Below are 23,742 nucleotides of genomic sequence, written 5' to 3'. Positions count from 1 at the left end.
GTGGAGGGAGGGGTGCAGGAGGCAGGTAAGGGGATTTGAGACCATGACCCACAAAGAGATATTTAGCCTGGAGAAGAAAAAGCTTAAGGGAGAGTGTAAGATGGGACACAGTAGCTATCTCTAAGTATTAGAAAGATTTTAATATAGAAAAGGGTATCAGTTTGCTCTGCTTGGCCCCAGAAAGCAGAACAAGAGGCAAAAGATGGAACTTGCCAAAAAGCAAATGTAGTTTTGCTGTGAGGGGAAATGTCCAAATTATTCAACCCATCCCGAAGTAAATGAGATGCCTCAGGAAGCAGTGGGATCCTCAGAAATGGATGTCTTCCAGGAAACGTTAGAGAACATACAGCCTAGAGACGGAGCAACGGGTTTGGAGGCCAGAAGACCTGCATTCAAATGCTCCCTCAGATGCTTTCAAACTATGTGACCCTGAGTCATTAACTTAACTGCTCCATGTCTCAGATTGTCCAGCTATAAAATGAAGATAATTATAGCACCTACCTTCCAGAGTTACTGGGAGAAATAAAAAGCATTATAAATGTTAACTGTTACTACTAGGGGACCACTTGTCTCAGAAGCCCTAGGGGAGATTGACTTTCTGCTCAGACTTGGCTTGAGAAAGCTCTCCTCTGAGGTCTCTTTCAGTTCTAAGATTTCGGGATTCTCTGATTTTGTGATGATGAATATTCCCCTACACCTACCTTATCCCCAGGAAAGACTGCTCCCTCTCCTTCAGGTGATCTTGACTTATCAACTAAGGGATGCCCACTTTCCAGGATTAATATTTGAAGGTACCTCCATAAAGGATTTTTTTAAAGAATGCCTTCAGTTAGGATGCTGAGATAAGGATCGAGCCCAGTGGGGGAGTGGGGAAAGGGCAGGAGGAACACCTTCCCCTTCTGGGAAGATTGATGGAAGGATAGAAAAATTAATGAGGCACAGCCTCTGAGACTGTGACAGGAAAAAGAGATGGTGGGCAAGTTCAGTTGACCCATGAGAGGATAAGCAGAACTCATTATTCTGTAGCCACAAGCTAATGAGAGCTGACAGCAGGCAAAGGCCAAAAGGCCTGATGGATTTTTTTTCCCTTCTCCTTGCTTCTTAAAGTCAGAGATCCTCTGGGCCTGAGTATATTTGTTTAACTCTCCTTGCTTAGGATTTCCAAACCGCCTTCACTGAACTTTCACTCCAGAACACAACCCTCTCAGATCAGGAAAATGGAAAGTGGGAGCCAAAGACTGGGGAGAAGGAAGGGAATACAGAGTGTACTCAAGGACTTCCTCAGGAAAAGGGAGGACGGACTGCTTTACTTTTTTGTGTAATCTGTATCCCTAGGGCTATCACCGAGCCTGACACATAGTAGGCACTTGAAATTGTAGTAGTCACTGAAGTTCTGAGGAATGTTCCTTTTTTTTAAGTTCAAGAAAGACCTATTGTTTGGGAGACTTGAAACCAAGACCAAACTTTGCATAAATAAGCTAACACCGTGACCTTCAGCAAATAACTTAGCTTCTTTGGGGCTAGAATCCAGGTCTCCTAGCTCCCACTTCAGTGTTGACTCTACTAGATAACCCATGAAATGAGGATAATAATACCTCCTCTACCTATATCACCTGGTTATATAGGAAGTAAAATAAAAGCCTGAATGTGAAACTCACTTTGAAAAATATAAAGTATTCGAATGATAAAAACTCACATCCATAAACTGTTTTTACAAAGCACTTTCCTCCATCCCTGTGAGGTAGGTAATGTAAATATTATTATTTTCATTTTATACGTGAAGAAACCAAGGTTCAAGGAAGAGCGCATGGCTAGTAACTGTTATAATATCACAGAGTTGGGACTGGAGCTCATCTCCTTCCTCCAAGTCCACTTTGGCTGGAATGTAAAGTACATGAAGAACAATATTTTGAAAACGTATTTTAGTAGTTACTTAACTACTCTGGGTCTTATTACCCTAACTTCTGAGCTTATATGTCTAGGTTGAATCTTGAAGTGCTTCTTAAAAATCATATCTCTTTAGTTTATTTTCTCCCATTCAGAGATACCACTTGAAATTTCAGGATTTATGTCATGTCAAAGTAAATACGATTAAAAGATTTCCTCTGCAAGCACCCAGGGTAACAATGAATGTAGTTATACAGAATAAGATTCATTTATTCATTTAATAAGTAAGGCATGGTCAGGTGAAAGCAGCATCTCAGGGTAGCCAAATATATTCCTCTGTCCAGTGTGACCTACGTCATCATAAAATCTTCTAAATTCCTTCTTTACTTGACAATGTCAGACAATTGACACCTTCCAGTTATTTGAGTGAGAGCAGGAAAAGGAATTCCTATCCTCCCTTAGCTCCAGACATTACAAGTGTTTCCCAGAGGGTTATACTGAGAGGCCAACTTTCTATTTTGAATAGGGTAAGATGCCTTTCCCTTGCTTTGAAACTGTGATCCCCAAGGAGTCAAATGGACTGGATGGAGGATGTGGCTTTCTGTCTGGTAAAGGGCTGTGGACACTTCTTTCCTTTACAACTGACTCCACTGACATTGTAATGGTTGACTGAGTAAATGAATGAAAATCACTGCCAAACATTATCCTAAGAAGTGGCACTACAAATACAAAAATGGAGACCATCCATTCCCTTACAGAACAACATATAAAGAGCCATGGTTAGGGAAGGGAGTTGTAGCCTGGGAAGTCAACAAGATAATGAGAGGAACAATAAGGTGGTGCCTAGATGCACCCTTTCCAGAAGCAATGGTCTTGCTGATTTGAGTAGAAATCAGGGCTGGGGTGGGGGATGAGCATGTTTTGGCAGGGCAGAAAATGGTCAGGGAGGAGATGAGGACAGATGGTCTTAAGGACAACAGAACCAAGTGGCTCTAGTGGGCCAGTTTGGACGGTGGACCAATGGGAGCAGCACAGAAGGAAAGAAAAAATAGAAGCAATGTTATACTGCTCCCAGGTGACGAGAAAGCAGGGATTAGAGGAGCAGCCTTGGTAGTGGAGCTTATTCTCTGTATGTTGTTGAATTGATCCTTTGCACTATAGGCTGAGTGCTGACAGTTCCCTCTTGGTCAGAGTTGTGAATTTATTTTGTGTGTGTTATGTGTCCAAAATGTGGAATGTAGGCTGGATCAATACAAACAGAGAATGCAGGGAATTCTTCTCCAAGGCTTCCTCCCTCTTCCATCAGCCGTGAAAACATCTCCCTCCCCAGGACAAGAAGGCACCATCAGCCCCAGCTACCCTGAGGTTTCCTACTTTTTTGTGCCTGTAGCTGGTAGGATAAACCTGCATTGGACTCAGAAGAGGGCAGCAGGCATTTCAGCTCCTTCCCCAAAGACTAGTCTTTAAAATTGATTTCAAAGTCAAGGAAATCAAGGTCTCAAAGATACTCCTCAACTGAAGCCAATGGCTCCAATGGGGCTATCTCAGTTCATTCCAAACAGGGCCTTTCTTTAAAGTCATGCTCAGTAGTTGCATTCATAACAAGAGGAGACTGCTCTCAGAAAAGGGGGCAGGGTGGGAATGAGTGATTTACAGAGTCTGCTCACCCCACACCTCTAAGGTGGGATGAAGGCAATGCTGGACCTTCATTCATAGCTGAAATGAAATTCTGTATACAATCTTCCTTTCTCAGTGAAGACAGGATGGGGAAGGGGGGGGGGGGGTGGTCAGCCCTGAGGAGAGCCCACAGGGAGAAGTCCCTTCTCATAGCTGCCCTTGGGGGAGGGTCACCAGTCTCCTGCCTTGTCATTGCTGCCTTTCTGGCCTCCACCCAGACAGCCAAGACAAGACAACTTGGACAAACTGCTGATGCTGTTTCCCGTCTCTTCCCAGTCAAAGGTGAAATCAAAGTCTCTAGGGCTGCTTCTGGGGAGAGAACAAATTTGATTTTAATTCACCACTGTGCAGGGTAGGGAGGGGGAGAGAAAGGGGAAGGTCCTTGATCCCTGAACCTCCCACCAAATACCCTGTACAATTTAACAGCTTCAATTTAGCAAGCCCTACTTAAGCATTTCCTTATACACAGCCCTGGACTGGGTATGCCACCATCACTAACTGTCCAGTGGGGATTTAAGACACCAACTCAGATAACTGTAATTCAAAAAATTAATGATGATACTTTCATCAGACTGGATTCTATAAGGTCCAAGGGAAAGGGCATTAATTACAAACGGGGCAGTCACAGAGGAAGGGCCATTTGAATTGTGCTTTAAAGAATGATGTGGAGGGCAATGGAAGACGTGTGGACAGTGAGAGAGGTGGGATATATTCAGGGAAGACATCAGTTCAGTTGGCATGGCCAAAGTGGGAATTTGTTTGGCCATCCTATGCAGCCATATATTGAGGAAGTTTTTTGCTCACTTGAAGGGTAGGGTATTGAAAAGGACTGATCAATTTTTAAAGGCTTTCAATGCCACATTTGTTTCAGATGATTTATTGCTGTATAGTGATATTGCTCTGAATTCAAACTCAGGCACTGAACCACATTGCCAAAGAAGAATTGTTTAAGAATACACTACATCATCTTGCTAGCAAAAAGGAAAAATGCATTTCCTTTCATTGAACAGAACAAGTTTGATATGACTGTTATTGTAATGAATGGGTAGTATTTACGGAAAAAAAAACCCAAAAAGTTAAGTACACAGAATTTAAAGTGGGCACCATTTGTATTTTCAAACCATTGTATTAAGACAATGTGTAATAAAATGAAAATAATTTTCTTTCAAAGTAATCCAGCTTATTTGGTGCATGGTGAGGAGGAGTAAAATGAGAAGTCGGGAAAAGCATCAGATCGTGGAAGGTCTTGGAAGGCAACAGGGAACTACTGAAGATTGATTGATTGATTGATTTTTCATTTTCAACAATCACTTCCATAAGATTTTGAGTTCCATATTTTCTCCCCATCTCTCTTCTCCCCCTGTCCCAAGGTGGCATGTAATTTGATATAGGCTCTACATATACATATATATATACATATATATATATATACATATATATACATAGTGAACCTATTTTCACATTAGTCATCTTGTAAAGAAGAATTAGAACCAATGGGAGAAACCACAAGAAAGAAGAAACAAACAAAAAAAGAGAGCAAATAATGTGCTTCAATCAGCATTCAGACTCCATAGTTCTTTTGCTGGACAAGGACAGCAGTTTCCATCATGAGTCCTTTGGAGTTGTCTTGGAACCTTGCATTGCTAAGAAGAGATGTTAGTCCTCACACATTGTGGCTGTTACTGTGTTCCATATTCTCCTGGTTCTGCTCACTTCACTCAGCATCAGTTCATTTAAGTCTTTCCAGGTTTTTCTGAAGTCCATCTGTTCATCATTTCTTATAGCACAATAGTATTCCACAATATTCATATACCACAACTTGTTCAGCCATTCCCCAACTGATGGGCATCCCCTCAATTTCCAATTCTTTGTCACCACAAAAAGAGCTGCCGTAAATATTTTTGTACATGTGGGTCCTTTTCCCATTTGTATGATCTCTTGGGGATACAGACCTAGAAGTGGAATTACTAGGTCGAAGGGTATGCACATTTTTATAGCCCTTTGGGCATAGTTCCAAATTGCCCTCCAGAATGGTTGGATTAGTAAACAATTCCACCAACAATGCATTAGTGTTTCAATTTTCACACATCTTCTCCAGCACTCATAATTTTCCTGTTTTGTCATTTTAGCCATTCTGATAGGTGTGATATGGCACCTCAGAGTTGATTTGATTTGCATTTCTCTAATCAATATGATTTAGAGCATTTTTTCATATGACTATAGATAGCTTTAATTTCACTAATGGAGATTTTTGAGCAGAGTAGGATACCATTTCTCTTCCAGGTGAAGTAGTATGACACTTCTCTAAATAAGGAAGGTTTATCTGGGAGTGGTTTTGAAGCACATAGCCTTATACATAGTAAGTGTTTAATAACTGCACACAACAGGAAAGAGTGGAATCATGAAGACCTTATGAGAGATGATCTCAACAGTACAGGCATAAAATGAAGCAGTTAGATTCAAAGGACTTTAAAGTCTCTTCAAGTTCTAAGTCTATGGGACAAGAGAAAAGAGAGAGAGAAGAAGAAATAGAAGAAAATAGCATGAATGGAAATACATAGTTACTAATCATAACCATGAGTGTGAATAGAATGAGCTCACCCATAAAATAGAAGTGGACAGCAGCAGAATTGGTTAGAAATTAGAATCCCATAATATGGTATTTACAAGAGACACTTGAACTAGAAAGACACACAGAGTTAAATTAAAGGTCTGGAGCAGAATCTAATATGCTCAGCTGAAGAAAAAAAGACAGAGAAGCAATCATGACCTCAGACAAAACAAAAGCAAAAAGAGAAATAATTTAAAGAGATTGATCTGGGAAACTACATTTTGCTAAAAAAAAAAAAAAAAAAAAGGTACCACAGACAATGAAGCAATATCAAAAAAAAATTTGCAGTAAGCTTTTCTAAAAAAGCCTCATTTCTCAAATATATGGAGAACTGAGTTAAATTTATAAAAATAAGAGTCATTCCCCAATTGATAAGTGGTCAAAAGATATGAACAGGCAGTTGTCAGAAGAAGAAATCAAACCTATCTATAGTCATATAAAAAATGTTCTATGTCATTATTCATTAGAGAAATGAGAATTAGAACAACCAAAGTGTCACCTTTTACCTACCAGAAATGACAAATGCTGCAGGGGATTAGGGGAAATAGGTACACTTGTACACTGTTGGTACAATTATGAACTGATGTAACCATTTTGGAGAACAATTTGGAACTAAGTCTAACTTTTGGCCCAGCAACTCCACTACTAGGTCTGTACCTCAAAGACATCAAAGGAAAAGTAGCTAGATGTACAAAAATATTTATAGCAGCTCTTTTCGAGATGGCAAAAAGAATTTGAGGGAGTGCTTATCAATTGGGGAATGGCTGAACAGATTGTGAGACGTGATTGTGATGGAATGCTATTGCGCCATAAGGAGGATGGTTTAGAAAAAACATGGTAAGATCTATATAAACTGATGCAAAGTCAAGTGAGGAGATATAGAGATTCATTGTACACAGTAAAAGCAATGTTGTAATGATGATCAGTTAACTGAAAGACTTGGCCACTCTGATCAATACAATGATCCAAGAATATTTTAAAGAACTTATAATGAAAAAATGCTATCCACCTCCAGAGAGAGAGAAATGATGAACTCTTGAGTACAAATTGAAGCATATTTTTCTCACTTTATTTCTTCCTTTTTTTTTTGCAATATAACTAATGATTTCACATGTATAATAGATATTATATTACTTGCCCTCTCAGTGGATGGGAAGAATGGTGGGAGGGAGGGAAAGAATATGGAACTCAAAATTTAGAAAGAAAAGAATATTAAAATAAATTAATAATAATATTTTAAAAAACTTTTAAAGTTCAGTATTATTTCCTAGAGATAATAGAAAGCCATAAAAGATTTGGGGAGGGAGGCAGAGGAAGGTGACACTGTCAGCTCCAACATCTCCTCCTATATGAAGTCCATCCTGTGTTCCTACTTCTGCCCTCTGTGACCAAGAATATGTCTAGTGCCTATTCCATATAACAGCCCTGGTCATATCCCTCTCATAAGTCTTGTCTCTACCATCCAGGACCCTTTGTCTTGTCCTAGCTGACAGATCACATCTGCTTTGGAAATGTGATGCCTCAATGAGACTAGCACCCTACAGCTCTGCAGCATCTCATCTCTGTGGACCTGGAGACTAAGCTATTAGTATGCCTTTCAAAAAACAATTGGTCTTTCTTATGAGAGGAGGTGGAAAAAGTGAGTATTAATTAAAACTCATTTCCTTACTTCGGCAAGAAAATGTTTCCTGTCCTCCACAGCAAAGTGAAAATGGTCCATATTTTGGCTGGAGAATTTGAGACCTTACCATTGGCTATTTGTCTGACTTTAATCCATGAAAAGACTTTTGTGACTATTAATTAAATTGAGTATGTTAATAGGGCATAGGGACGGCATCTATGATTACCTTGATATAGGGAATTCTTTGTTTCGGGAACTCCAAGATGAAACAGACCATTCACCTCCTCACAAATAGGAGATGAACTTAAAATTCAAAGAGAGACTGACATTTTCAGGCATAGCCAATATGGGAATTCTTTTGCCAGACAATGAAGTAGTAGATGGATTGAGGGAATGTATTTTTTTTTCCCTCAAGGGGCAGAAGATGTTAGTAGGAGGGATAAGTTATTTTCTAAAAAAATTTTTAAATGGTCTAGAATTTTTGTACCTCCAAATGAACTTTGTTATTATTTTATAAGTACCATAAAGCATCTCTTTGGTAGTTTGATTAATGTAGAATTAAAACTGTAATTTTTTTAAGTTTAAAAAAAAGAACTTCCTTCTACCAAGGCAGGCCAGCAGCTTCTGTACACCTTAGTCCTGGAGAGTTGCTCCAAGTAGTGAGAGGTTAAGGGACCTTGACCATGTTTACACGCCCAATATGTGTCAGGGGTAGTCCTTCATTTCAGGACTTTCCTGGCTCCAAGATCAGTTCTGGCTGGACTCTGCCTCTCATTATATTAAAAAATGATATAGGTTTAATAACAGTAATAGCTCATATTTATATGCCAATTCAAGGTTTACCAAGCACTGTTTATACATTATCTCATTTAAGATTCAGAACAACCCTTTGAGGTTATTCCCATTTCACAGATGAGGACATGGATTCTGAGAGAAGTCAAATGACTTGTCCAGGGCTGCACACAAGTCTCAATGAACTGAGGTCTTTCTTACCTACTCCACCACTTCTCTAAACAGAGATACTAATTAAGGTAAATTGGAAGTCAGGAAACAGTATCAAGCCACCATCTTCAAACAAAATGAAAGCAGAAAAGATTTCAAATTGATATGGTTTCTGTAATATTTAAAAGATATTAATAAAATTTGCAGAGGACCCATACACGATTGCATTGAACGAGGACTAAGTTCACAGAACTAGTAGTTAAAGAGAGACATTGATGAATTCATGGTTTCCTTGGCATAATTCTTTCACTGGCACAAATTCAAAACCTTTTTTTTGAGTGTAAAAATAGCATAGTAGATAGAAATCTAGACTTGGAGTCAGGAAGATCATAGGTCAAATCCTAAATCAGACACTGGGCTGTGTGACCCTGGATATGTGGTTTAACTCCTCTCAACTTCTCATCTGTTAAATGGTGATAATAATAGTACATACCTTCATAGGTCATCCTGTTAGGAGATAATGTATGGAAAGACCTTTGAAAACATTAAAACATCATATAAATGTTACCTATATATTAGGACAGCTATGTGGTAGAGTGGATAGAGCACTGGAGTCAGAAAGTCAGTAAGTTCAAATCTGACCTCAGGCATTTGCTAGCTGTGTGACCCCGGACAAGTTACTTACCCCTGTTTGCCTGAGTGTCCTCTTACATAAAATGAGCTGGAGAAAGAAATGGCAAACCGCTCCAATATCTGTACAAAGAAAACCCCAAATGGGGACACAAAGAGTTGGACACAATTGAACAACAAAAATATATTGGTAGGATTAGTATTATGCCTATCTACCATGCTAGAGGCCTTCTCCTTATTCCTTTGGAAGTGCAGAAACTCCGGTGTGTCCCCCTGGACTGCCCCGCTCTGGTCTCTTGTTCTCACCCTATGATCATCACTCCTCTCTCAAGGGTCACTAGTAGTTATGGATGAAAGCCTTCTTCCCTCTGCAATGAGGCTTCCAGTTGCTCTGTGTTCTTTGTAAAATCCCCATGTACCACGATTCTTAACCACCTAGTAAACTCAAAGAGATAAGCTTTTGCAGCAAGGATTTGGATAATAAAAGGAAACTATTTCTGAGACAAGTCATGATGGTATAAATCTTGGCTAATGATACATGTTGAAGATGTATGGAAACTAGCTGAACACCTGAAGATATTATCAGAAGATGTACTGCTGTGTTATATCCCAGAAGGTATAATCATGTGGCCAAGATTGTACATGAAAAATTAGCCTTAAATAGGGGTTTGTAAATATTTGAGTTCAAGAATATATATTTTAATAATGTTCCCAGACATACTAGAATTGAGCTATAATGAGACCAAAAATTGCTGGCCAACAAACAAAACATTTTGTTATTTTGTAAAGCTAATAACACAGTGAAGCTTATTGCCGTAGATGTCCATGGGAAAAGAACGCATCATAAAAACCTTCAGAGAAAAAATAATTTTGAGGGAAAGTGTATGGTCAAAAAAGCCTTCTAGAAAACAGTCTGAGACTGTGAGGAGGAAGTCACTAAAAATTTCATGCCCTTTGATTCAGGAGTCCCACTCCTAGGTACATATATGCCAAGGTAGTCAAAGATAAGAAGTTCCAGCTTCTCATCCTGTCTCATCTTGGAATTCCCTTTAGCTCCTGAGATTCCTCCCCCAGAATAGGAATGGGGAACCTGCCCTGGAATATCTTGTACTCCCAAAGCTTGTTGATCACTCTCCACCCCACTGGCGAGTTCCTCCTGGAGTCTACATTTTGTGAAGGGACCCAAGCTGGCCCGACTTCATTGCCCTTCCTGATCCTAGCACAAGGCACCATCAACACCCCCATCCATCTTTTTCAGCTCCCTTTTGTGTAAATCTTTCTTCATTAGAATATAAGCCCTTACAAGGCAGGCATTGACAATCTTTTTGCTTGTATTTGTATCCCCAATGCTTAGCATGGCATCTAGCACATAGCAAGTTCTTAAGAAATGCTTGTTTCCTTCATATGTACCAAAATACTTCTAGTAATATTACTTGTGGTTTCAAAAACCTGGAAACAAAGTGGGTACACATTGTTTGAGGAATGACTAAACACTTCATGGTGTGTGAATCTGATAAAACATTGGCCTCCCACTAATCACTTAATCAAGAAACATTTATTAAGCATCAGCTCTGTGTCAGATATTGGGACAGGTGTTTGGAATGCAAATACGAAGAAGGAAAGATTTAAAATGAAAACTATGGGGTGTCCAGAAAACAGGAACCAATGGGAAGTAAAGAAAACAGACAGAAGTGAACAAAATTCCCGATGACCACCAGGTTAGAGTTAAAGTGGTGATGTAAGGGAAGTAACAGGAAAAGGCAGCCGAGCTCAGACTACTCACAAAGACCAGTTTGGGGGCAGAGAACAAATGACTTCCTGCTTCCGTCCTGACAGAGTCAAATGCTGGGAGTCTGTTTTCCTTAATTGTTTCTCTTTGTTATAAGGATAGGCAAAATGGGATGGAAGATTAAATCAGGAAATTATTAGGATATTTTAAAAGGCATCAATAAAGCTTTTTTTTTCATAAAAGCTATAATCATTATAAGTGCTTTGAATCTGAATTTTTTTCTCTTGGAGTGCCATGTATTTATGGACACTCTAATGCCTGGTTGTTGTTTCTACAGTCCCCCAAAGATAACTAAATGTAAACTAAATAACTAACTAGATAACTAAACTAAACTTGGGCTAAATGTAATGTGAATGAGACAAACTGGTGTCCCTATACACACACACACACACACACACACACACACACACACACACACACTTTTTGCAATTACCCCTACAGTCAGCAATGGTTTAACAATCATCAAAGAATAATGAGTCCACAAAATTCTTGAACATTTGCTAAGCACCTACTATATGCAGAAAAATGTACCGAGAACAATAAAAAACAAAATGGCGGTCATCATTGCTGAAGGATTGTTCTTCACTCCTTTAAACACAGCAATTCATTCCATTGACTTGGAAGCTGGTGAGCCATGGTTATGTTCCTCATGTCACTCCAGTCTGTATCTTCGGTCTCTAAAGCAAAAGCAATGCCAATAGCTGTAATACACAACTAATCCCAGTTGCTTCAAGACCCAAATCCACTCCCTCACCATCTGCCAGATGGAGGACCCACCACATCAGCACCACCTACACACTGCCCCAAACCCCAGAGCAATAGCATCCCTTTTTCATCTACTACTCACTACTACCTCTATAGGTAACAATTTTCTTCTACCCATTTTCTCCTGATATCTTTATCAACCAATCACTGAGCACATAGAAGAAAACAATCCCCAACCATGGAGATAGAACAATCCTGCTTTTTCCTCCCCTTCCTCCTCAGTGCTACTCCAATCATATCCTACTTCAAGCCTTCCACTGTGTCCTCTGGAATTCTCATTCCATAAGAACAAATTTTAGTCCTGGATCTCTTTTATCATCTTTCGATTAGACCTTACTGAAACCTGACTTTCCTTGATAGCACTACATTCCTGGCTTTCTTCTCCAACACTAGACCTACACTCCCACCCCCACCCCCACCCCACCTATTGGTAGTCCTAGGAGGGGAAATTGGAAAACAGAATTGATCCTCACTGCTACTCCTATACCATCATTATTCTTCAACCTCTTCTCCTTTGAAGATCATTTTCTGACAGTCCCCCATACCTGAAATGTTCCCCTTCCTCTACTCTGACTACTGAACTCCCTGACTTCCTTTAAGTCTCAGCTAAAATCCCACATTCTACAAGAAGCCTTCCCCCAAACTCTTAATTCCAGTGCTTTCCCTCTTTTGATCATTTCCTATTTATCCTGTATATAGCTTGTTTGTATATATGTGTTTCCATATTGTCCCCTCCATTAGAATGAAAGATCTTTGAAGGCAGGGACTATGATGGGCACTTAGCACAGTTCCTGGAGCGTAGCAGTCACTTAATAAATGCTTATCAGATTATTCAAGTATCCAAATTCTTCACCCAATGTAGATTATGGTGGCTAATTTTCTTGATTGCATGACCAAATGGAACAAGTCACCGAAATAACACATTGTCCTCAACTACATAAAACAGTGTTTATAGAGATAGCATCGTGCCACAGAGGAGTGATTTATTTTGAGTCATCTGAGTCTGAGTTTTGTCTGTGCCTCTCACTGCCAGTGTAATGGGGGTCAAGTCATTTCACCTCCACTTTTAAAAAGATGCCATTAGTTTCTAAGGTCACTTCTAATCTTAGCTCTCAATCTAGAATCCTACAAATTTCAGTGATTTCCTTACAAGAAGTTCAATCTCACCAGACTCCACTCTTCTTAGTCCTTCCTTCTGAGGCTGCCACCACAGCTGCTGTCTTCTGGATGATGTTTTTGAGCTAAGATATGTAATCAAAGGAGCAGTAAGAGTTTTCTCTGAATTTGCCATCAATCGCACTCAACAATATAAAGAGCATCCTCTAACTCTTCTGAGAGTCACTGGATCAAAGCTACTAATAAGTTGGATTAAGTGTGCTAGGATGCATTTCCCTACAGAGAGGAGGGTGTACAGCCATAAACTACAGAGTGCTTGATGGAGCAGGAAAGACATGAAACAGTTACAATATGATGTTTATTGAAAAATCGATAAGCAGAAGCATATAGTCAATGCTGGAGGGGCTGTGGGAAGTCAGTCACTTGAATACTTGTTTTGGTGGAGCTGTGAATGAGTGCAATTATTCTAGAAAACAATTTGGAATCTAAGAAAAATGAGTAAACTGTTCATACCCTTTGAGCCAGCTAATCCTTCTCTGGGTAAGTTCCCCCAAGGAAAACAAAGACCAAATTAAAAGTCCCATGTGTAGTAAAATATACTACCACTTTTGTAGTAGCAAAAAAATGGAAACCAAGTTTTTGCTGTTGCTTGATGTTTGTTGCTGTTCAGTCATTTCGGTTGTGCCTGACTCTGTGACCCCATTGGGGGTTTTCTTGGCAAGGATACTGGAGCCTTTGCCATTTCCTTCTCTAGCTCATTTCACAGATGAGGAAACTGAGGCAAACAGGTTAAGGGACTTGTCCAGAGCCACACGGATAGTAAGTGCCATATTTGAAATTAGGAACATGAATCTTTCAGACTTCAGGCCTGGCACTAGATTCACAAATTGGGAAACGTTTGAACAATTTTTGGTATTAGAATGGTATTGCATTGTAAGGAATGGAGAATACAAAGATTCAGAAAAATATGGGAAGATTTGTATGAATTGCTGCAAAGTTAGCAGTACCAGAAGAATGAACATGACTAAAGTAATATATCACAGGATCAGAATTTGAAAGCTAGAAGGGACCTCAACAGTCATTTAGTCCAGCTCCTACAAAGGAGTGTGAGATTAGTCAATAAACTCAGACTTTGGGAGTTGACAGAGACTGCATCACCAGATCCACCTACTTCCAAACAGAGAGTTGTGGATAACCTTTATGGAAGAACCTTTGGAAGACTGTGAAGCAGGTGTGGGACATTCCTTAACTGGTCCTGATCTGCTAACCATATGGTAGATGGCAGCCTCTTAGATTGGCCTTAGTCAACCTCTGCTTCTCTCTCGACTGAAACTCTTCTCTTGGTTTGACTGCTTTGCTGACAACATCTGGTGAAAGACAGTGCTATAAGAGGGCCTTGGGCCCTCTTCCTCCAAGGCTGACATGTGGCCCCAGGAAAACTGGCCTTCTCTTCAACGTTTGTCCTTTCATTTTAGGTGTCTACAACCTTGGGACTTCCAAAAGGTGACTGAAACAGGATTCATTCAACATCTATATTTTGGGGCTGGTATTCTTTTCGGTCTCTCTATTCCAGAAGAAGGCCAACTACATCCACTCCTCAGAGGTCTAAGGATATCCCTCAGGGTTTGGAATATTTCTTCTCTAAACCATTGGCTTGAGCTCCTATTCTGGGTGTGGTTCCCCACTACCACCACTCTTAGCCACCAGTGACTTGTACCCCAGTTCCATTTAACCAATTATTATCAATTAGTTTTTACAAACTAATTCATCTCTGCTGTAAGACTCAGAATTCCCCTGGCTGGAGAACCTTGTACCTCCCCCATACCATGGGGTAAGTTTGATACCAAAGGAAGAAGCCAAGGGGGTCCAGATTGATTATTGGAGTTCAATCACTCATTATGAATACTTACAAACAGGGGCAATCTGGGGAGGCTACCAGATGATTCAGTGGATCCCCACAAAGACCCCCCAAAATCCCTGTGGTAATTATAGAAATCAGACAAAGGGAAGAGGAGCCATAGAGTGCTTCACTGTGAATTGGTGGATATTTTGGGGTTTTTTACTTAATGTTTTAGCTAATATTTTAGTTTATACTTAGTATTGAACCTGGTTCCCAGACATCCAAGCATTTACTTAGCTCTGTTGGGTAAATCCCCAGGCATTCAAGGTTGGGTGCTGGCCATGTACTGGTCATATACCGGTCACAGCACCTAAGTTATGACTCTGTGCCTGAATTATGATTCAGTATCTACACTATAATTTTTGACAGATCACCATGTCCAGGCTTCCACCTCTCACAGAGTTTAAGTTAATGGCTTTCACTTCTTCTTGCATATGATGGCTTTTCCTCAATACGGACCCCACAGCACATTCAACTCCTGACTCTTTGGCCTTTTCTGTAACCATGCCACAGCAACACTGAGTACATACTTCTCCTTTGGGGTCTCCTCCTGTCATAGGCTCGTTCTTTCCAGAAGCTCCATCTTAAGGAAAACACTCAGGCCAGCCATGTCTTTATTCCTCTTCAGGAGACACACCTGATTTTCTGGACTTTCTCTACCACACCCCAGGGGGTACCCACTTTCACCCCATCACTCTTTGCAGCTTCCTTTTATGTGTGAGTTCCTCCATTAGAATCTGAGCTCCTTGAGGGCAGCAGGGTCTGTCTTTCTTTCTGATTGTATTTACATTCCCAGTACTTCGCACAGGGTCTGGCATATAGTAAGGGTTTAATAGCAAGAACAAAAGTACATACATTTCCCCTCAATATCTCATAGGCTATCTTGGGGTCTAGAGGCTCAATCTTAGGCCAGTTTCTACATTAGCAAGTTCAAGGGCTATCCCAGCTACTCCTGGGCTGGGTCTTGAAAATCACTTCTCTCCCCCATCCTTAAGGACACTCTGGATTGGCTGAAAAACTCAGAATGGACTCTGTGTCTGAACTCCCAGACTCCAGGATGGCTAATTTGCAAGGCCTTCTGAAGCTCACAAGATCATAGCCACCAATCCCTACACCTATAATGAAACACTGAGGCAGTGCAAGTATGGAGGCCACATTCCTAGGTTCATACAGGCTGGCCTTGGAGGAAGAGGACCTGAGGATTCTCCCCTCATCAGATGCTGTCACCAATGAAATCAGACTAAGAGAAGAGTCCCAGGCAAGAGAGAAAGGCTGAGGTTATGAAGGCACTCCCAGTTCCTTTTGTCAACTGCCTCCAAACAAAAGAAAGGTTGTTCATCATGGGCTTGGCAGTCCAGAACCAGTTACCAGAACACATGCTTTAAAGCCTCTCCAACGCATTCACAAGGACATACATCATCACAAGAATTCCAGAAAAAGACTCCCCACCCAGCCTCTCCCTGTAAAGTATTGCACCATACAAACTCAGTCTTTGTTGTTGGTCAGTCGTGTCTGACTCTTCATGATCCAATTTGAGGTTTTCTTAGTGATTTCCTTCTCCAGCTCATTTTACAGATAAGGAAACTGGGGCAAACAGAGTCAAATGACTTTTCCAGGGATGCACAGCTAATAAGTGTCTGAGGCCAGATTTGAACTCAGCAAGATAAGTCTTCCTGACTCTAGGCCCAGTGCACCACTTAGCAGCTGCCTCATTAAGGGAAAGCTTATTAGGAGGGATTATTGACCAATGCCCCATTAAAAGGAATCCCACTACAATATACCTAAAGGGTCATCCTCTAGCCCCTGCATCCATAGTCTCTCACAGTCATTATTCCACTTTTGGACAACGAAGCTTTTTCCAACATCGAGCCTAAATCTGATTCTTTCCAGGTTCTCCTTATTGTTGCTGGTTCTGCCCTCTAGACTTGGAAGAACAAACCTAATCCTCTCCATAGCAGCCCTTCAATTACTGAAGAGAAAATCCAAAGACAGTATCACGTCCCTGCTGAGTCTCCTCTTAGGCATGCTGAACATTCCCAGTTCCTTCAACCAATCTTCATATGACATAGGTTCAGGACTCTCTGTCATCTTGGATGCCCCTGTCTGGGCACTCTCCATCTTATCAATTTCTTCTTCAAATTGTTGTGCCCAGAACTGAAGGCAACACACCAGATGAGATCTGATGAAGGCTTATCACCTCCCTGTTTCTGGAAGCTGTACTTCTCTCAATGCAACCAAGGATCACATTAACTTTGCCCATTGCTACCTCGTGCTGCCAATCCATATGGAGCCTGTAGTCCACTAAAATCCCCTGATCTTTTTTATCAGAACTGCTGCCTAACTGCACCTCCCCCATCTTGTGTTTGTGAAGTTAATCTTATATTTTTGTTGTCCTTCTGTCCTTACTGAATTTCATCTTATGTGATTTCACCAAAGGCTAGCCTGTCAGGATATTTTCCAATTCTGATTTTGTCATCCAGTATGATAGTCATCTCTGTCAACTTTGTGTCATCTTTGCCAAATTGGATAGGTATGTCAGGTATACCTTTAACCATATCACTAATAAAAACGTTAAACAGTGCAAGGCCAGGCATTGATCACTAAGATTCTAACCTTCAGACTTGCCTTGGTAACACTGGACTCAATGTTTGAGTCCAACTAGTCAACCATCCAATAATTACTGTTTGAGTCCAACTAGTCAGCCATTTCTAAATCCCTCTCTCTTCCTCCTGAACAACCTATTTCCATTTTCTCCACCAGAATAACATGAAAGCTTTGCTAAATCACAGCCAAACTCTACCCACAGCACCTCTCTTCTCTACTTGTTTAGGAACCTGGTCTAAAAATAATATGAGAGTCTGGCATGACCTATTCTTCATGAAGTCATGCTGGTTCTTAACACTCACTGCTTCCCTTTCTAGACATTCACCAAGCACCCCTTGATGATCTGTTCTAGAACTCTCCCAGAAACCAAAGTCAAGCTCCCTCACCCATCGTTTTCAAACTCTACTTTTGAAAAATTGAGTTATTTGCCCTTCTTCATCCTTTGGATGCCTCTCGTTTTCCATAATCTTCCAAATATTCCTGATAGTGACTCAACACTCATATCTGCCCAGTTTTTTAGGACTAGACCAGGCAATGTGAATCCATCAAGGGAAGCTAGGGGTCCTTACACTTTCTTTTTATTTAAATTGGGTCTCAACACCCTATTAGTCCGTCAGTCAACAAACACTTATTAAGCACTTACTATGTGCCAGGCACCACGCTACAAAGACAGACAAAAACACAGGCCTTGTCTTCAAGGAGCTCACATTCTGAGCTGATGTATATACATAGGATATGCAGTGAACACGAGATAATCTGAGGGAAAGGATTAGCAGTGGGCAACACCAGAAAAGGCCTTTTGCAGAAAGTAGGATTTGAGCTCAGTCTTGTAGGAAGCCAGGGAGGCTAGAAGAGAGTAGGGAAGAAGAAGAGCATTAAAAGTATACATTCCAGGGGGCAGAGTCAAGATGGCGGAGTAGAAAGACACACCTCAGTATCTTACACTACAGGAAAGTAAGGGAGAAGGGGATAAGTGAGGTGTGGGGGGATGATAGAAGGGAGGGCAAATGAGAGGAGGGAGTAATTAGAAGTAAACACTTTTGGGGAGGGATAAGGTCAAAGGAGAGAATAGAATAAATGTGGGGGGCAGGATAGGATGGAAGGAAATATAGTTAGTCTTTCACAACATGACTTTTATGAAAGTCTTTAGCAAAACTATACATATATGGCCTATATTGAATTGCTTCTCTTCTCAGTGGGGATGGGTGGGGAGGGAGGAAGGGAGAGAAGTTGGAACTCAAAGTTTTAGGAACAAATGTTGAGAATTGTTTTTGCATGTAACTGGGAAATAAAAAATACAGGTAATGGAGTACAGAAATCCATCTTGCCCTACAAGAAAAGCGAGAAGATGGGGATAAGGGAAGGGAGGGATGTAATAGAAGGGAGGGTAGATTAGGGGAAGGGGTAATCAGAATGCATGGGGTTTTGGGGTGGGGGGAGGGGAGATGGGGAGAAAATCTGAAACTCAAAATCTTGTTGAAATGAATGTTGAAAACTAAAACTAAATAAATAAATTGGAAAAAGAAAAGTATACATTCCAGTGAAAAGGCATAGACTTGAGACACATGATGTCTTATATGAGGAACAGAAAAAGACGAGTGTGGCTGGATTCCAGAGCACATGGAGGGAAGTATAAAGAGGAAGACTGAAAGGACAGGAAGGGACCATATAAAGAGCTTTAGAGTCAAAGAGGAGTTATATTTTATCCTAGAGGTCATAGGGAACTATTGGAGTTCATAGAGTGGAGGAGAGCAACATGGTCCAACCTGTGCTTTAAGAAGATCCCTTTGACAGCTGAATCAAGGATAGACTAGAGTGGGCAGAGTCTTTTGGCAAGGAGACCTACCAGAAGGCTATGGTAGTAATCTGGGTGTGAGGTGAGGAGAGCCTGCACCAGAGTAAGGCCCCTTCGTCATCTTTGTTCTGACACTACCAATGAAAAAGTTATTCTCCTTGGTAAAGCAAACCAAAGACAAATGAAATCAAGTATTTCTACCTTCTCCCTGTTGTCATTTATTATCATATCCACCACAAGCAAAAGTCCTGTGTTCTCTTTGATTATCCTTTTTCTCTCCAAATAGCTAAAAAACAAAAAAAGGTGGAAAGGGAACCTTTTGCTTCTTAGCTTCCTTTCACAGACTCTGCTCATGCTGAGATTTGACATTGCTGATACGCTTTTCACAGTACCATGCCTTACTCAGGTGCATCCTTTGTTGCCTGGCATGCTTCTAACTTCTGCACATTTCTCTGCTAATATAATCTGAGTTCCCTGTGCAACCACATCAGCCTCCTTAGACAAATCACATTTTTCCTCTTCAATGGAATTGTTTCCCTTCAAGTTTTCAGAAATTCATTCTTCAGCATCTCCCCTCCCTCCTGGGCTTATTTCCTCTGGTAGCATTTAAGTCCATTGAATCTGAACCCTATAGAGCCTGCTTTGCCTACATTTAGAGCACACACCACAGTATGCCCAGATGCTTCTCCTCCATCACAGATTGTAGGAGGGAAGGATCACTTTTCTTAGAGCACTTATCATTTCCACCCCAGCAACAAGCTCCTCCCTACTAATGAGAGTCAAGCCCCAAATGGAATTTGCCCTCATTGTTTCCTCCATCATTTGAAGCATGAAATTATCCCTAATGCAAGTCAAGAACTTGCTACTCCAATTGTGGGGTAGCAGGGGAGACAAAGATACAGAGAAACAGACAGAGACATACAGACACACACGCACAGAGGCACAGAGACAAGCAGAGAGAGTCACAGACACAGAGATGAAAAGAGAGAGGCACAGACAGAGAAATAGGGAGGCAGAGAGAGAGAAAAAGAGAAACAGAGAGAGAAGGAAGGAGAGGTAGAGAGAAAAAGAGAAAGATACAAAGACAGAGACAGAAAGAGAGAAAAGAAAGGAAGGAGACAGAGACAGAGAGATGCAGCAGATGTGGAAATAATTGAAGTTCCTCCTTACTACTGTTATTTCCCAGATTCCTCATCGATTTTCTCTTTCTGTACAGGTGGTCTGCAGGATACTCCAGTGGCAAAATATGTAAATAAAAGTAAACAAAAAGTCCACTGCCTGAACCAAGAATAAATGCCGATATAAATTAGCAGCAACGTTCTGTGTCCTCAGTGCCTTTGATCAGATCGATTCTCCTGGCAATTAGAGGGTAGAACATTCAGTCTCTTCTCAGTTACAAAGATAATAAGTCTTCCAACTTCCAACTGGCCTTCCAACTAGATTCCGGGTATCACTAAAGCTCAGCCAATATTCCTGTGACTTTTAGTTTGAAAGGTCAACAAAAATCAGGAACCTGTGGCTACCACACCCGTAGGACTTTTTTTTCACCTTGGTAGATAGCAAACAATATTTGGGGATCCTGAGATAGTTGATTGTCAGTTTTCAGTTGAATAGGAAGATGGAATTGCAGAGTAGCTGATCAGCTGCTTGAATGGGAAGTGCACAAGTAGGAAGGTCGAACCCTAGGACTTCACTCAGATGCTTCCCATGATTCATCAAGTTCTCCTGTCACATCACCCCATGAACTCCATCCCCAAAGCCTAGGAAGTCCCCTTTTAGAAGGGGGATGAGTACAAAGGCCCAGGCAATGATCCCAGACACAGATAACATTCGGCAGCATGCCAGAAGCACCCATAGGAGCAAAATCCAGCAGGTCTGCTGAGAAGCCTAGTGCTTTTAGTCCTATCCCATTGAAAGATCCTGTCTGTGCCAAATCTGATAGAGTGGCTGACTGAGAATTAGCACATTCACTTTATAACTTCTCAGCAGTGACCACAGATTGATCATAGCTTTCATTTTTGCACCTGCCTTCTGGATCTTGTTTATAAAAGTAAATTTTTATTAATTAGTACCCTAGCTTACTCTCTTATTACTTCTCTATGAAGAGGGCTGTGATTCTAGCTTAATAGTTAATGCGTAAGGTTTGCAAAGCACTTCACATAGATTCTGCCAATTACAACTCTGAGAAGTTGGTGCTACTATGATCTGCATTTTATAGATAAGGAAACCAAGGCTAAGATAGGTCAAGAGACTTGCCCAGAATCCCACAGCTAGTAGGATTGGAACTCAAGTCTGCTTGATTGTAATTTTAGCACTCTATCCACAGCAACACCTAGCTAACACCACCCTAGGTTTAGCCCTTGTGGACTTGAGTCTTTTCCCTTGGGCTCTAATATCGGAGGAAATGACTATGTCTGCCAATATTTCCAGTACTCACCTATGTAAGCAGCCAGGGTAACAGTGGATAGAGCACTAGGCTTGGAATCAGAAAGACCTGAGTTCAAAAACAGCTATAGATGCTCACTACCTGAGTGGCCCTGGGAAAGTCACTTTCTCTGTCTGCCTCAGTTTCCTCCTCTGTAAAATAAGGATATGACTAGTACCTATCTCCCAGGGTTGTGGTGAGGATCCTATGAGATAATATTTGTAAAATGTTTTACAAACCTTAAAAAACTATATAAACGCACTATTAGGATGATGGTAATGATACACACATCTATGCACCCCTTCCTCAGTGGTGCCCCTCTTGTTGGACAGTACAAAATATCAATCAACCAGCATTTTTCAAATACCTACTATGTGCTAGGCGCCATGCTAGGAACTGGCCATACAGGAAACAAAAATGAAACAGCCCTACTTCAAGAAGTTTATATTCTATTTGGAGAAATAATATATACACCCATCACAAGTCTGTGCATTTTTTCTAGACGGGATCTAAGATTACATTGACAAAGGGAACTCCCACTGAGAAAAACTTCCTCTACCAATGTGCATCAGGCACCCATTATACAACTACTATTATTAAAAGTTGACTGGGGACACCAAGAAGTTCAGTGACTTACCTGCCCAACCAATATGTGTCAAAGGTGAACCCATGGGCTCTTGCCCCAGAGGATGGCTGTATCCGCTACACCATACTGCCTCTCACAAAAATATCTATAAGGTCATTTTGTGGGGGAGAGGCACTAGGTCTCATGTTGGGGAGGCACTTGAACTAAACTTTGAAGGACACTTTTCAATTATCACACTAGATCATGTGTTGTGGGCAGAAAATGGACGAGGCTGGGAATTGTCATGGGCTCTGATGGCTGCTGCTTCCTCTCACAAATTCTTGAATATTTTCCTTGGAGCCTCTGTGAGCCTATAAGACAAAGAAAACAGGATACAAGAAGGGGAGAGAGGCCCAAAAGCAGACATCATTAACCTGGTTTCATTCTTTCCACAGCTTCTAATTCAGAGGCATTTCCTTCTGATAACTCCCCTGCCATTTGACAAATGATACATGCCATCCTATAACAACAATGTGAAATAGAATACACTTCATCTCATAAACATGAGGAACAGAAGGCTATTTGAAATGGGACATAATTGAAGGATCTTTATCATCCTCCCATGCAGTGTTTGCAGCTGGGAGAAGCATAACTTCTCAGAAGGATGTGATAATGTTACAGGAACCAGTTGATAGCAGACAGTTCCTATGACAGCTAATCTATCCAATCATTACCTCTTCTCATTTCATCTGGGAGATGGAGTAAGCATTATATCACTGCCTAGCCACTTGATGGGCTGATTAATGAAGTCTGAGCAATGAAAACATTTGGAATTTCTTTTCCCTCATGTTCCCCCCACTTTCCATGGAGTCCTGAGAAAGCTTTGCAAACAGGAAAAATGAAAAGTCAATCAGTCCTCCTAGGTCTGTCTCAGAAAAGTAACATTGGCCTCAATTTGTGGGTCTGTGAATATAATAGGATGGATCCCAATGGAAACTGGGCAGGTAGGTGGTATAGTGGATAGAATGCCAGACTTGGAGTCAAGAAAACTCATGTTCCTGAGTTCAAATCCAGCCTGGGACACTTAGTAGCTATATAACCCTGGGTAAGTCACTTAACCTGTTTGTCTTGGTTTTCTCATGTATAAAAACCACTCCAGTGTCTTTGCCAAGAAAGCCCCAAAAGGGGTCACGGAATCAGACACAACTGAACCACAACAGCAACAACGTGGGCATTCCCAGTGTGTCTGATTCCTCCACTCTTCAGCCCCTACACTTTAGTATGTTGGGAGGGATCTCCCATATCCATATAGGGATGAATGAGTGTTCTCGTGAGGGTGCTGGTCCTTGGTCCTTCACTGAGCAGTGAAGGTAGGCTTTGCTTTGTCAAAGAGTAAATATGGTTGCCAAGTCAAT

At 41.0% G+C, this 23,742-nt stretch overlaps 1 long non-coding RNA gene across 1 annotated transcript; it reads right to left on the bottom strand.

Annotated features, from left to right (window-relative positions):
• Positions 1 to 2,151: 2,151 nt before the first annotated feature.
• Positions 2,152 to 21,218, bottom strand: LOC140517358 (uncharacterized). The gene is made up of 3 exons (XR_011971557.1): positions 20,508 to 21,218; positions 9,424 to 11,834; positions 2,152 to 3,873 (listed from the first exon to the last, which is right to left on the bottom strand). It is a non-coding gene; the product is annotated as an uncharacterized lncRNA (long non-coding RNA).
• Between the last annotated feature and the right edge of the window lie 2,524 nt (positions 21,219 to 23,742).

This window comes from Notamacropus eugenii, chromosome 1 (genome assembly GCF_028372415.1).
Source record: "Notamacropus eugenii isolate mMacEug1 chromosome 1, mMacEug1.pri_v2, whole genome shotgun sequence".
Classification (NCBI taxonomy): domain Eukaryota; kingdom Metazoa; phylum Chordata; class Mammalia; order Diprotodontia; family Macropodidae; genus Notamacropus; species Notamacropus eugenii.
The sequence above is the reverse complement of the archived record's forward strand: the minus strand, read 5'-3'. Positions and strand labels throughout refer to the sequence as shown.